A 16,914-nucleotide genomic window follows, 5' to 3' on the forward strand; every position below is an offset into this window, starting at 1 on the left:
TAAGTTCTTAGATGTTAATAGGAATGGTCAAAGTTGATTGTGAACACCAATTTTCAGGAATTTACATAATAACTCTTCTTGCTCCCTCTGCCCTTTTTATCTCTGTTTTGTCTGCAGTAAGAACTTCACATTTTCCTGAAACCAATACTTTTCTTTACCTTTATCAAAAGAAAAATGGGACTCCATATATAACACGTAATGAAAATGACTATACTGTATGCAGCTAATTTGAGAGTCCTGTTTCTGCCTCTGGAAGGGAGAAGTTACAAGTTGTATCAATCTGTACCTTAATTTTATATTTATATAAGTGTTCAAAAGCTTGCATTTGGGTGAAGTTGATCCTCTGTAAGGGCACAAGATATTTGGCAACAGCATTAAAAAAAAACCTCCTCAGAGGCTTAACAATAAATTTACATGTCATAAATTATGTAGATTTTTGAAAGGACAGTTTTTCATTTTGGGTCTCCGGTAACATCAGGCATGGAGCAGAGGGTGTTGGAACAGACAGTCTCTAGAGGTAATTATCACTAAAGTGATAATTATGGAAAACAGTGATCATGAAACAGAAAAGACCATCATAGTGGCATTCCACTTTCCCCATTCTCTCTACCTGCAAAATAGTGCCCTTGTGGCACTATTTTCTACAGTTTTCTCTCCTATTTTGTTTTTTCATAAAGCTTTCCATTCTTCTCCAAAGTTCATGAAACTATATTATACAGCACCATTTGATGTAGAAAGAACCACACAGCACAGCAAACTCTGTCATCCCTTTCAGCTCTGTTCTGGCATTAGAAACAAAAGCATATTGAAATTTACTCACAATGTTATACTTTCAATTATTATAAACATAAAATACCTTCATGCTGCATGAAAACACGAGGAAGTCAGCTTTACTTACAAACTAATTATATTTTTTAACTATCACATGCAAAAAAATTCTGAAGATCCTTATCAGTATCACAAATTATTTCTCATTTGAGATTTTAACAAAAGGCAATAAATAAATAAATTTAAGTGATGCATTTTCATACAGAAACTCCTTCCATGCAGTAGATTATTCTAAATTATCACAAACACCTTCTCAGTCTTAGAGTTTATATTTTTTTCTAAAAGCTTATGAAAGTGGGATCTGGAAAAAATAATGCAAGGTTGAACTGTCATGTTTTCTTTGCATTTAACACAAAGATAAGCATAAAAATATTTTATACTCTTGAACAGTTTACTCAGATACCTCCTTCCCCAATGGTGAAATGCTTCCTAAAAAATTGAGACTGTTGCTTTTAAAGAAGAAAATACTATATAATACTTAAGAATCCAAGGAATACTTTCTAAAAAACACCAAAACCCAGAAAAGGAATAAAACAAAATATTTTGTGACCTTTCATTGTGAATGCTTCATTACCTGCTGCCTGCTTCATGGCTCATGTGGATACAGAGCTGTTGAATCCATTTGTGATTTTAGAGGAGGAATTGATTAGGAACAACAAGGATGAAATAACTGTTAATAACTGTTAACTGGTGAAGAAATTATTAAGGTTGACATACCTAAGGCTACCTAATAAAACAAATTTCCTGCCTTTTTAGATAGTTCTGAAAGCATTAGGTCCCTAAAAGATTTGACCCTCACTATATGTGCTACAGAACTAGAATATTATTTCCTCTGGATAACAGTATCCAAGGGAAGGCAGTTTTGGAAAACTCATTAAATCCTTGAAGACTGAAGAGCTCTAGAGCAGACTATCCTTCAGGTTTCTTGACTGAAGAACCATAGTAATTCTTCCAAGCATCCTCCATAATTGCTCATTACTTAAAATGAACTGTCAAAATGAAGAAAGAAGTGTAAATTCTTGAAAGGGAAAGGTTTTAAAGTGAGTATCCTAGCTGCTGCTAATTGAAGCCATAATTCTATGGACATAGAATCCATCCATATATAGGGTTACAGCTACAATTCAGGAATTTCCTGAAACAGATGTTTAGAACTGTGGAGGCTATAATTGGAAGGTATTCCTATTGACTGTTGTTTTTCAAATGTTTATTTTTGTCCACTGTTATAGATAGAATGCTGGGCTAAATGAGTATATGTTCTGATCCAGTACAACAGGTCTTACTAAGCAGGTGGATTTTTAGGAATAAGATCTTTAAACAGTAAGGAATTTTTAACCCTAATTTTAACAAAAGAGGCATTTTGTCATAGCATTGTTTGCATTTTGCTGAAATCCACAGGAAATAAATTGCTTCACTGTTGTCCCCCACTTGGTATGCTAATAAATAAATAATACATTTGGCAGTGAGTGGTCTCTCAATCTCAGTGACTGCTGGTAAAATAAAAGGTGGCCTGCAATCAGGAAGGTAGTTTTAGTTGAAGGAACTTCAGCATGAAGTATGATGTTTTAGCTCTAAGATGTCAGAAGCAAATCCTTATTAATTCTGACCTGTCTACATTTTGCATATTTCTGATCAACTCTCTGGTAGTGCTGCTCTGTCAGACAATGGATCTTGGGATTCAGAGTAAATAGACCTGCCAGAGCAGGTTTCCACTGTGATTGGACCAGAGCCTGGATTGTCATTCCACAGTTTCTTCCCCATAAAATTCTTCTCAGCGTCTCCTCAGCCTTGCAAAAAGAAGTTACACATATCCTGGTATGCAGCAATATTACAGTTTTACTTGTTGCTTAATGTTTTCATTGATGCTTTCTTCATCATCCTCTGGGCACAAACACTTTAGTATTTTAAACCATCTGTTAAATTAACATACTTTTTAAGAAAAGTATGCTTCCATAGCTTCTGTTCAGCTTCCTTTACCAAGTGCACATTTGCAAATTGTGTAGTGTCTATGTGTCTGCTCTGAAAGCCCCACCAATTAAGATTTGTGAATATTGAACAATTTTGTTCTTAAAATTCTGTAGACATGAAATTAAGATTACATTCTTAAAACAGAAATGCTGCCACTTTTTCTTTCAGCTTCAGAAATTATATATTCAAGCTTAAGGACCATTTTGCATTTAAAAGAGACGTGTGTGGAGGTTATTCATAATGCCATCCTCCTCAAAAAAAACAGTCTGAATGAATTCATCTGGTCTCCAAGACAACAGCCATGGCTTTCTTATGCCAAACAAAGGTTCTAATTAATGTCATCTAGGTATCTGCAGGCATCATTGCTGATCTATGGTCTTTTGTGTCTGATCTATCTGAAAAATGTCTGTGTTCCATAAGAAAAGGGAAGATGTGTCGATGTTGTAAAAGTAAGTGAACAGATGAAAGTGAAAATAATTAAAAACCATTTTTTAAGAAGGCAACAGCAATTTTTTTTTTTGTCCTCTTCATAGTTCTGTTGATAATGTGAAAATGGGTCCTTTACACTCCTGACTATCAGTTGCTGTTCTTTTTACAACACTGAATGACCATTATGTTAGATTACCTATGAGTTTTCCTTAGGGTTTCGAAGGCACCTCTGTTCCCTTGCTTAGTTTCTTCTTAAGGGGATCCAAGAGCTGGAGTGCATACCCAGAATAGTTCCATTGTTTCTTGTGTGCAGCAGAAAATGAATATTGTGGTTTGGTTTGGGTTTTTTCATTGCTTCGTTGAACTTTGTAAAGAATGCCTAGAGGGTTTGGTGATGGTTTTTGGGGGGCAAGTACTGGGGATTTTTTTCAGGGGAAAAAGTTGGTTTTTTGGTTGATTAGTTAGTTGGTTGGTTTTGTTGGAGTTTTTTCATTGATTTTGGTTTTGGGTTTGATTTGGTTTGTTGGAGTTTTGTTTTGTTGGAGTTTTTTGATTGTTTGGTGTGGTTTGTTGGAGTTTTTTTATTGAGCTTGGTTTTGGGTTTGGTTTGGATTTGGTTTGGTTTTCTTTTGTTTTTTTAGCATGCTTTGACTGCATGAGAACATTATTTGAATTTACTGCTTTCACATCTTACATGGATTGGCAAAATAGTGTGATGGTTACTTTTACCCGGCTTTTTGGGGTCTTTTTTGCTCTTACTTATCCTGTTATACTATAGTTAAGTCCACTGTAGAGAAAGACAGTTTCTCTGCTGTGACATTGTGATATTTTGTTTGGACTGTGTAGGCACTTGAGAAGCTAATTCAGTGGAGTGTGCTGGGGTGGCAATGCAGATTGAGGTTGTTGACAATCGTAAGTGCTCTCACTCATTCTTGGTCACAGCAGTGCTGAATTGAGAGTATCAGTTTTATCTCCTTTGAGTAATGCTTTCTGTGCTGTGACTCTCAGCTTAGACCAGTATGTTAAGAGCATAGAGATCTAGGAGAAAATAAACCCCCTTGCTCCAGTGGGTCCTAGGGAATCAGAGGGACTGGGTGCAGCTGGGCTTAATTTCTGATTAGAACCAGTTTGGAATTATAAGTCTGATTGTGTTCAGTAAGACTCCAGATGAATAAATAATGTGGGCTACACTCTAATCTGACCTGATTCACAATGAGAGAGTCACAAATAGTGAGTTTTAACCAATTAAACACTAAAAGTCTGGATGAATTAAAAAGGAACTTTCAGGAACACAGGTTCACCAATAGAGCAGCTTACTGGAGCAACAGGTTATGGATTCTTTCAAACTGCTGATGATAAATTTACTGTGCATGCAAAATGTAAGTGTACAGCACAGTGAACAAGAGTTCCTGGGTATACTCCAGCACAGTTGGATGTGTAAATCCTATCACAGAGGTGTCCTAAATTTGGGGAGAAAATAAGAGCAAGCCTCATCCACTTGCATGCAGGGTCATCATATTCTTATCCTCTATCGCTGAGGATTTCAGATGCCAGTTTATACTTCTGGAATAAGTGGAGGTGAGAGTGTTGTCAAATATTCTGTTACTGCCATCATAAATGGAGGAAGGAGACAATTTACGTGTAAATGAAGGATATCAAGATTTACAAAGAATTATTGCAAAGGCTCTGGGTCATGCACAAGGACATAATTGAACTGGGACATATTAGAGCCCCACTCTTCCACCTGAACTACTGCAGAAAAAAGGGCTGTCTGGCTTCTGCCTGAAAATGTGTCACCACCTCAGCAGACCATCACGTCCACAGAAATCCCATCTCACCCACAGAAATCACATCACATCCACAGAAATCCCATTACCACATATCTCATGAAAATTCCTTTACCATGTATCTCATATATATCATGGCTATAGGCCTCATTCCCACACAGCGTCATAAAGCACATTTGGAGACATCTGGAAGATCCCAAAATGTACAGCTTATTTGGACAAATAATCTTTGAAAAGGAAAAAAATGAGGCAGAAAGTACATATGCATGCCAGCAGCCCAGCTCTTGGAGTAGAGGAAAGAAGATGAGAAAATTCCAAATAAGTTGATTAATTCATTTTTTTCACACAAATACAATATTTGAAGTCCACTTCAAGGCATAATGGTTATCATGATTCTGGATGCCATAAAATCATTTCAGACTGGGGAGACGATGGATGCAGCACAGTTCAGGATGTGGTACTAATTTGGCAGAGCTGATAGTTTCCTGGGGAACAGAGGGGGTTGTGAGCTTTCACTTTTATTCACATATCTAGAAGAGTGCAATGAACAAGCAGCTCAAAATAATATCTTGTATAAACCATACAGAAGAACTCGCTGTTTACTCCAGTGAATGTGTCTAAGCATGAAATTCCATTAAAAATGGACAAGAAAAAAAACTAGAATTCATTTTTGTTTCTGAAGGGTCTCTTTTCTTCTTGTGCTTGCTTACTTGTTTCTTTTTTCAGGTAAAATAGTTTTGGATTCTATTAGTTGATGCTTTTAATTGCTCTCCACTCACCCCCTTCCAGTGAGGCCATGCATTTCCATCCAGGAGGGCTTTGCCTCTTTATTACTTGCTCTGATATGAGCAGCAGCCCATGGAAAGGACTAGAGTGAACCATATAATATCATTACTATTAATGGGCTCAGAAAGCACAGTCCATGAAAATACACTAGTTCAAGCCTGGAAAGGAAAAAAAAAAGAAAAAAAAGTAGAGTTTTTACCTCATCTCATTCAAATGATGAATGAAAATGCTGAACCATTTCTACAAGACAGATGAATACTCTGAACTGAAGAAGGATGTTCAGGCAGAGTGCATGTGTGAAACCTATGGTTATGAAAGATGACTGCAGTATCTTTCTGTATCAGTATTAATGATGCTTATAATGCATTCCTGAATATACACATTTGCTTACAGATACAGATAGATTTGAAGGCATGTCATGCCTTGTGGCTTTTTTCTTTAACTAATGGATTATTGAAAAAGGCTGCCATAGTTCAGCTTCCTAACTTCACTAATACAAGTTGAAAAAGTTTGGTTATCATTTGACAAATGTTCCTGTCTACATCAAATCCTCTGAACCATGTAAATTTTTATCCTGAGATGTGCCAAAGTACTTGAGAATAATTTGGGCAGCTGCTGAACTGTTACTCACTAGTTCACAGACAGAACTTTCACCTCTTCCTTTCCTTCCACTTTGGTAAATTTGGCTAGAAAAATGTTAGCACAGTGGAGGAGGTTTGGCTTCACTAAAATATTTTATTTATCTTTTAACATGTTTTTTGTACTATAGTCACAAGTGCACTGACACACTTATATGGTACGCCATGGAATTGCTGAGATGGTAATATAGTACCACAGAATATCCAATATTACTTTTAACTGATTGAACTGTTGATGAATTGATCTATGTGAGCCACACTTCAGTGTTCTCTTGGTAGCCCAATCCAGGTGACTGGTGACTTTTGGACTGCAGACCTTCTTGACTAGCAGAAATACAATGAAAAGCTGGCAGCTTGGGAAACAAACACAAGAGATGCAACAAAAAAAAAATCCCATTCTGTGTTCTACTGGCATTCCCCGACCTTGACCCAAAAGAAGTATTGCAGTTATCACTGCACAGGAAGCTGAGAGTAAGTTCAGTAGTTCCTCACCAGAAAAGAAGGGCTTCAGGCAGTGAAATTTGCATAGTAAACATGAAATTCACAATGCTCTCAACTCTGAGCCTCAAGCTCTCTGTCTGAGAGTGCTGCAACTTCTTGTTCAGCAGGTACTGGAGTGCTGTTTCTTAGGCATATAATTTTATTCTATTTACCTTTTAACATACTATTCTTTTATTGGCTACTGTCTGATGAAGATTTTTTACCGGCAAGTATTTATACTGAAGAGAGCAATGAAAAATGTCTTTTCTCCCACTAATTCTTATCAGGCTACAATCGTTATATCCTGATTAGGATTTCCAGTTGATCCACAATATATTTATATTGAGGAAAAAAACCCAAGAACATATGTTTTAATTTTCATTAGTGATTCAGGACTTGAAATCATTTGAGATAAATTCTGACATGTTTCTTCTGGAAGGAAGTTTTGAACCATCATATCAGCTTCAAACAATTAGCATTAAATTGAAAATATTTATTAAGTTCATACTTTGAAAATAACCTATGAATTCAGAAGGCAGTTGCATGAAGAAATATCTAGAGTAAGTGATGCAGGTATTGTTCACCTCTTCAGCAAAATATGACAGGCTCAAACAAACAGATAAAATGATCCAGGCTTAGAACAGATTGAGAGTGATTCTTCACGGATGGCAAACAGAGGCAGCAGAGATTCTTCCAAGAATAAAATTAAATTGTGACTGCAATTTAAAAGGTGGAGCTGCTGCGTATGATGGGATTCTTTACAAGGGCACTACTGCAAAATTTTATATATCACAAAATACCACTTTGCTTTAAAAAATGCCAAGGGTAAGCAATAGTGACTGCCTATGTAACAAGAGAAGCTTGAAATATTTTATGATGTTCAGGCATGAATAGCAGAAATAAATGTTAGGTCTCTAAGCAGAATCTGATGTACCCAGAAGGTAAAATACAGACCAAGCAAAGTCCATTAATTTCCCCACCAATCTGGGGCCAAATCTGTCACAAAACTAATTCATTTAGTGGAAAATGTTACCCATTAAGACAATACAAATAGCTCCAAACTGTAAAAATAAATACATACAAATTAATAGTCATAATAAAAAAGTTGCAAAGCAAAGCATACACTGGAGAAAAAAATATCATGAAATGTCAATTGAAATATGTAACAGCTAAGAGCTTACTCTTTATGAAGAATTCATTCCAATAAATCTCTTAGTTATGTCATTCAAATATTTCCTGTTGACTCACAATATATATAGACAAAAAAAAAAGAAAATAATAAATATATATGAAAATAACTTAAGAGTTAATTAAACAAATGAGAATATTTTAGTCAACTTTATCAAATTTACCATTTATTGCAATCTTGTATGAAGGCTAGGGCTAGAACAAACAAATGCCTATCTAGTCTAAATCATATAATTGGAAATTCCTGTATCACATTTGTGGTCATGCAAGCTTATACATTTATCTAGCTTTAACTTAAAAACACAGTGACGGGAAAGTCACAATATTCCACTGCAATTTTTTTCTTTAGTTAAGTATAAAAATGTGCTTTTGATTGACTTTTGCTATTATATTCTGGCTAAACAGATGAAAGGTCCCTCTAAAATTTTTTGTCTGTTTTTTTTATCTGTTTACAGACCTTGATCAGTACTTAAATTAGCCTTTCATGAATTTGATAAGATAAATACATTTATCTCCTTGTATCCTTCACTTTGTGATGGCAATTTTTGAATATAAAAGGGAATTGGCAGCTAAGATATTATTGATTAGAGCCAACCTCAAAACTTTTTTGCCAGACACTGCTGAGAATAATAGCTCTGTAAGTCATGAGAAAAAGCTCATAGAGTACTTGATTCTTTGACTGATCAACTTCTAATGCTATTTTTTTCTATTATGCACATATGCATCCTCATCTGAAAATCTGCAGATGACCCCAAACTGAGTAGTGCAGCTGACACACCTGAAGGATGGGATGCCATCCAGAGGGACCTGAACAGGCTCAAGAAGTGGGCACACTTGGACCTCAGGAGGTTCAACAATACCAAGTGCCAGGCACTGCCTCTGGGTCAGGGCAAACACTGCTATCAACACAGGCTGGGGGATGAAGAGGCTGAGAGCAACCCTGCGGAGAAGGGCTTGAGGGTGCCGGTGGGTGAGAGGCTGGACATGACCCAGGCATGGGCATTTACATCCCAGAAAGCCAAATGTGTCCTGGACTGCATCCAAAGCACCGTGGCCAGCAGGGCCAGGGAAGGGAATCTGCCCCTCTGCTCTGGTGAGACCCCAGCTGCAGTGCTGCATGCAGCTCTGGTGTCCCCAGCACACGAAGGACTTGGAGTGAGTCCAGGAAGGAGTGAGTCCAGATGAGGCCACCAGAATGAGAACTATGAGAGAGGAAATTTAGATTAGATATTCAAAAAAAAATTCCTAAGGTAGTAGGGCACTGGATGTTTGCATCAAGGATGCCCCATCTCTGGAAGTGTCCAAGGCCAGGCTGGATGGGGCTCTGAGCAATTTGGTCCAGTGAAAATTGTCTCTGTCCATGGCAGGGGGATTGGAACTAGATGACCTTTAACATCCCTTCCAACCCAAATTATTCTATGATTCTATGATCCTCTGAATATTTTCAGCAAAATCCAGATACCATATGGAATTAATGTATTCAAACAGTTATTGGGGGTTTTTCAGTAAAATACTTATTCTACTTTTGTAATTGTCCAAACAAACAAAGATACTTAGCCACTACAGTCTCTTATTTGTGTCTCCATCCATTTGTCCTCATCTCCAGTAAAAGACAAAAGAAATAGCTAAAAGTTCTTATCTATTGTATACAAGTCATCTCATCATAGAGATTTCTTCCTGTTTATTCTTCAGCTCTACCAAAAGGTCAAAACATTTTCCTTTAGAGACATTTATTTCTCAGTACAGTGTCTCGCAGCTGCCACCGGGTAGCATCAACATGAGATCTGTGGGTTGAACAACTCCAGGTCACAGCCTGAAATTTATCTTAGTTTTTCATCTTTGTTCTCTTATGTACCAAATGGTTATGTTATTTCTCTGCTTGTCATCTTATGGACCCCTATTACCATTTTACTGATTTACAAAGGATCAAATATCATTTTAGGTTGTCCTGTAAGTTTACTGGACTGCAAGGGTATGATGAAATAGGGATTTTTCTTGAGTAGTATGAAGATGTAATGGGTTGACATTGATTGTCTGCTAGCCACTCTCTCACTTCTTCTTTTCAACAGGACATAGGGGGAAATAAGATGGAAATTCTCAAGAATTGAGATAAGGACAGGGAGATTGCTGACGGCAATTACCCCAACAAAATGGACCCAGCTTAGGGGAAAATTAGTTTCATTTCTTGCCAGTTAAAGAGCTGGATGGTGAGGAAAAAAAAGAAAAAAGTAAGCCATCTTCCCTCCATTTCCCCTTGTTTCCAGGCTCATCGTCAGTCCTTCATTCCCATGAATCTTCTCCTTCACAGAGGGACGCACAGGAATGGGAATGAGAGGGCGCTCAGCGCACAGCAGCTCCTCTTTGCTGATCCCTTCTTCCCACCTTTCCTCCTCCAGCCCGGACCATTCCCAGTGGCCGCAGGGAAAGCGCAGCCGGGCCGGGCTCTCTGCCAGGCCGCAGGGCCATCCCTGCCGGGCCTCTCCTGCCCCGTCCCTGCTCCCGCTGTCCCCTCGGGGCTCGCAGGGCTGTTTCTCGCTCGCTTCCCCTGGCTCAGCCCTGGCTGCCGGGCAGCGTTTTGCCCTCCCTTGGCCAGGCTTTCCCCGGGGCTGAGGGGCTCAGCCGTGCCCTGCGCTGGGGCCGCTGCAGCCGCCGGCACCGCCTGGGGCCGGCCCGGGCAGCGCCGGCACAGCCCCGGCCCTGCTGCCACCAACGGGGCAGGGAAAACCCAGCTGAGAGGAATGAAATAATGAAATAATCAGCTATTGCTTTCTTCCTCAGCTCTGTGCTGTGTTACTTCCCCATTGTACAGCACACAGGAAGGGATTGGAAAGCAAAATGAGGTGTGTTTAGAGAATTTTTTTTTTTGTCAGAAAGGAAGGATTTGTTGATACATTTAACAGGTTGTTCTAGATTAGCCTATTTCAAGGTAGAATAAAAATAAACTTAAAGTTCACTGAGTTGTGTTGTTAACTGGTAATGTTTATAGACTAGTAATAGTTTTTAGTCAAGGTGTCTCTGTCTTACCTTGATTGTACACTTTTAATCTCCTGGGTCTCTGTGTTAAGGAGTTGACAGCTGAGGATATAGAATCCTACAGCTTGATGTTGTTGTTGTTGTTGATACTGCTAAAATATTCAAATTGCCTGAAGTCGAAATAAATTTTAAAAAAACACAAAAAACCTAAGGCGGGAAGCAAAGACAGAATATCAGGTCATAGAAGTCTGAGTCTGAGTTTGCTTCGTGGAGAATCAAGGTATTCCTCCCAGAAGGTGTTCTCAGATATCTACCTACTGCCAAGGCTCCTGAGAGTTAGAGAGACTGCTGGTAAGCCCAAGGTTAAATTATCCTTGATGCTTTGGCTAATTTTCCAAAGAAAATTTTGTAAAGTATGAAAATTAAGGGCAACTTCTGCACTGGTAAAAGCATGTACTTAGAATAAGTTTTTATAAGGAGACTAAAGATTGAATGAGGATTAAGAGAATATGATTTTGTGATGAATGTTTTTTGGATAAATAAATAAGAAGTACCAAACAGAGCTACATGCATAAATGTCTGTGAGATAATTCTGCTCTCCTATAAAAAAGACACCATCCTGGAACATACTTTTGGCACAACTAAGACTGATCAAGTTAACTAGATTCACAGTCTTATTTCTACATACCATACATTTGCAAGTATGTGATGATACTTGCTAAAAAGCTGTTAAAGTGGCTTGTCATTTGTGGCTGAAACTCTTTGGCTTGTCCTATTTTATTTTTAATAAGTATCCTTACTGCTTTTTGTAATTTTTGTTGTTTTGGAGGTTAGGTAATTTTAAAATTGAGGTAAACCTATGAAGCCATTGGCTTCATCTACAGAGACAGATGGGCTGCATTTTGCAACACAATGTGAACACACAGTACATTAATTAAAAGCATAAAATATCATAGGTAAATTTTACACTGGGCTACCTCACCTATATAGTAAATCTCTGCAGAAGAATTCTCAGAAAAGAGTTAGAATATATGGGAAACCATTCTATTTTTAACAAAATTGTATATCATTGTGGATAGTTAACTTAGGAAGGCTACCACACAGAATGCTCATATTTACAGCATATAGGATTTCCATACATTTATTGTCATTGTTAATGTTGCATTGCATATTGATTGTCATACATGCATTATTCTTAAATGATATGTACTGAGAAGTGTTTGCTAAATTTTGTGAGTGAATCCTTAGAAGAATAAAAACTAATCTTAAAACATTAGATTAAAAAGGTGGAAGAGTAAAGAGGGAAAAGTTGCATATTTCTCAGTTATTTCTTTGAATATATTATTTTTTTAACTCCCATCACTCACTCATCCCTAATTCACTGACATAACTTGACTCTTTCTAGTAAACCAAAACATTCTAAAGATACTATGTTTCAGTTCAAGACATGAAAATAATTATTCTTGCTTATTTCACTTTCAAGTGGAAAAATATGAAGTTAACCATATGCACCAGTTTACAATGCCAGTCAGTCTGTACCCTGGTAAAAGAAAGGACAAGTAATTGGTCCCTGGTTCTAGAATTGAGTAGCCCAGATTGGAACACAGCCTGGGGCTTGCTTTCCCTGGGAAACACTGGCCATGCCCTTCCAGTCAGGAAGTTCTCCTCTGGCCCTAAAACTGGTGTTTTGGTAGATTTGTATGAGTTGTGTCTGAATAAATATGAGACTTGTGTTATTGTCCGCCATGGTGCTCTCTCTGCAAAACTCATTAGTGGTGTGTTATAAACCTCAGATATGGCATGGAGATATGCAGACACTTGAAGGCACAAGCATGGCAGAGCTGTGGTTAAAAAGTATCAAAATGTATGTAGTCTCTTTAATTCTGTTTATTGAATCATGCCCTGGTTATGTACAGTCTCTGTTGGTGAGATTCAGAACAGAGCTAGGGAGCGAGCTATTAAGGAACAACCAGGGGTTCAATGCTTAGATTCATTCTTTGGTCTTCTAGAAGTGTGCATATTACAGACAATCTCTAAACTGGCTTCCTTGACCTTGTAAATCTCTGAAAACTTGTGGATTAAGTTCAGTATTGTTTTGCATGGTTCGGTTGTTTGTTTTTTTTTTCTATTGATCTGCTCAGCCTTTTTGAGTTTCTGGAATTTAAAGTCTGAGTCTCTTTTTATTATTTATTTTACTATAGAGCAAGTGGAAGGGTGAAGTCTTGCTCCTTAATTATCACTTGTAAAATGAACCTTGCAATAAATATTTATTATGGCTGCCTGTTCCCTGATTATCTCTGTGGACACTGTCTTATGGTTATAAATTCTTTTCATCTTTTGATTGTCATAGGGTTCTTTGTAGGTTGTGTTTGTGTATGTTTGGGGGATTAAATCCTTTTTTTATAGGAGGGACTTAAACTAGCCCTTTTTTAAATCCTGTGGTTGTTTAGTCGAATGCAGGATTGACAGCAATGTGTTCAAAATCATAAATTTTGCAAAACATTTTGCTTCTTACTAATTACAAACCACTGTTTTCTCAGCACTTCAGGTCCTGTGCTCCAGCAGTGCCATTTTTGGACAGTAGCTGTAATTATTATTTTCCAATAACTATTTGATCCAGGAATCTGAAACTCTGACTACCACTGCAGGCTGTTTATATCAGAAATTTCTCATCTGATCTTCCCTGATCTCTCTTCTATAAGCTATCTACTGCAGTGAATAGAATGTAGTTCTTGGCATAATAAGTTCTCTAACACATCTGCTTCAACAGCCCTTGCTTCAAAGTTTGAGAAAAGGTCAATGAACCCACCTGGACTAAAGTGGTATGTATGTAAAAGAGTTTCAAAAGAGTTTTCTTCCATAATTTTTTAGCACATTGGGAAGTCTACGAGTAATTCCACTTTTGAAATTAAGAGGGATGTTGATCAGTCCCATATTTCTTCCCTTTTTCTTTTTTTATCCTTTTTAATCAATCAAATTTGTCATTAAAATTTTTATTGCCAACATTTTTTCAACGCCTCTGTGACAGTACAATTGAATTCTGTCAACAGAATTTAATATTCTGTTGTCAGCTTCCTTGTGCTGGTATAGACATCCTGGAATCAATCTTTAGCATTTCACTGCCTTTCTACGGGAGTTGTCCCAGAATTAGATTTAGTATTCGACATTTTTTTGATGCACTGTTACCAATCCATCCCCTGCAAAAGCTACATATGTCAACATTTTAGGTTTGAGCTTCACCTTTGCATGCTTCACATGCCCTGCAGTACAAAGACTATCCATCAGGTGAGCCAAACATTTCCTGTGTATTTTGGGGAAAGTACTGCTGTGGAACTTCAGCTATCATATTGACCTGCAGAGAATGGTTTACAATTACCTAGAGCTCAGTTCTGTTGAATATTTTAAGAACGTATCTCTCTCTAGAGGATTTCTCATAAACATTTTTCTGATTGTACACTGTGTGGAGTCTGTGTGACAATTTTAATTTTTAAGTCTTTTCCATGTGCTTTTACAAAATTGTTTTAACCTTTGCAAAGCATGGCCCTATTTCCATGCCAAAATACTGCTCAGGTCTGTTAAATTCCATATTAAAATTATTTTTGTCCTTGAAAACATGGTTTGTCAGCATTATGAAGACTCTGTGGAAATACTAATGAAATTTTTTTGCCTCTCTGTATTACTGTGTATCTGTGTTATTTTTCTCTGATTCCAGCTGATATTTCTGTCTTCCTACCAAACTTACAATATGGCACAACACTACTCTGCATGCAGTTTGTAAAATTTTATTTTTTTTACATAAAATCTTCTTCCTGTTGTTTTCTCAGTCTGATGATCCCATCTAGGACCTGAATATAAACTAGGATTTCAGAAGCCATCTATATACATCTGTGATTAGTAGAACCCAATGTTGTTATAAATAAATGTGAAGTTTTTTCCCATTTCAAAATTACATGCAAAATGTATATATCAAGTTCATTTTGTTCTTTACATCTCCATAGGACAGCCTGAAAATTGTGTCAAAATTTTTAACTTGGCTTTCACCACTTTATTTGGGAAGAGAGAGGAGAAAATAAGGTACTGTCTTTCTAAACAAGGCAGACTCACAGAGTTTTCTTAGAAAATCTGTAAAAAATAAAGTTCAAAAAGTTGAAATTAAAGAAAAAAAAAAAGGGAAAGTGCATTTTGCTTGAGACATTTAATTGTGGACTGTTGAATTTATGCCAGAAAGCAAACTTTTCCCCTGGTGATGTTTTTTTGCTCTGTTTACTTTTTAAGGGATCCAGTTATCTACATGAAGAGATTTCATATGTGTTTAAATTATTTCTTGTTGTCTGTTGTGTTCCTTGAGAGCTCCAGTTGTAACTAAGCTTTCCTCATTGTTTGTGTTACCTATATTTTTCTGGTGTCTTGCAGGTACAAGTACATTCCTAGATGGTTTTTAATAGGGAGTTCATATTTGAGCTCATAAGGATGATAAGCCTTCATCTCTCAAACCCAGGAAGTTACAGAAAACCCCCAGAAGAAACAGAAAAGGGTCAATAGCAATATATATCTCATAGCTTAATAGCAAAATAACCAATTACTAGCTTAATAATCAAAATTACAGTATCAAAAATTTTCCATGATTTTCTTTTTACCTTGTTGCATACAGTATACTTATGGCAGCCTTGGCTGGCTGGAAGGAAACTGCTATTATGATTCAGTGTAGACAGAGTGAAATTTAAGAACATACAATTGCAGCCTCTTGATGTGGGTGTTTCAGTGAAAGGTTATATTAAGCTCTTGCTGAGAGCTAACATCGTCCCACAAAAAAATAGTAACTGCAAGAAATGTTCTCATGAATCAGCCATTTTGTTAAAAGAGTGTTTTAGCAGAGTGGTGTTGACAAGATCCATTTCAGCTGAGTGAGAATACCAGCTTTTACTGATTGATCAACAACCTATCCTGATAGAATAAATCTGTGAGCAACAGGAAGGCAATGACTGACCCTACAGTCTGTATATGAAAATACATAACTTACAATCTACATTATTAGTAGCATACGGCACAACACCAGGTGGGTCAGGAATCATTTCTTGGCTTTTATCTGGAAATATAGCTGGATGGAACATCTTGTGATAGGAGAGAGCAGGGAAAAATGATGTATGAATTTCACAAACAGGATCATAAGCTGTCAGGCAATGATAGCAGTGTGCAATATTAATATATGCATCTCACATGGGGAAGTGATAAATGAGACAGCCCTGTGACAAATTGCATAGGCATGTAATAAATAAGTTTACCACATAACTCTGCAATTTATCAGATGCCTTTTGCCATTACCTGCCCAATAATCCATCTCTCAGGGATTTATTTTCACAATTCAGATTTCCTCAGCAGCTTGAAAAACCCTACTTCTCTTAAAGTTCAACCTGTCAAAAAAAACTTTTCCCCTGTTCTCCCTACAATGAGCTAGCCTGGGCTGTTGAACATTAACATCTTTTTTACATCCTCACAATTCTAACATTCATTAATCATGAAAAAATCATAGTTTCCTGCACTTCACAATGGGCCACGTAACTCTTTATTCTATTAAAATCTGTTGCATATATTCTTTGAAACTATTTTACTTTTCTATGTGTCTTGTTTAACTATTGCAGTTAGCCATTTACTGCTGCAGCTGTGTTTTTGTGGATTTAAAATAAATACAATATTCCACTTCTTAAGGGATGTGGCCAACTGGCCAAATTAATCTCCCCAAATTTATTAACATCCCTTCGTAATCCAAATTAGTCTGAAACACCAGCTATTTAAAATACTAAATATACTTCCATCTTTCACCCTTGCTTTCTTTTCACTGA

Source organism: Passer montanus, unplaced genomic scaffold (genome assembly GCF_014805655.1).
Source record: "Passer montanus isolate IOZ18808 unplaced genomic scaffold, ASM1480565v1 scaffold31, whole genome shotgun sequence".
Taxonomy (NCBI): domain Eukaryota; kingdom Metazoa; phylum Chordata; class Aves; order Passeriformes; family Passeridae; genus Passer; species Passer montanus.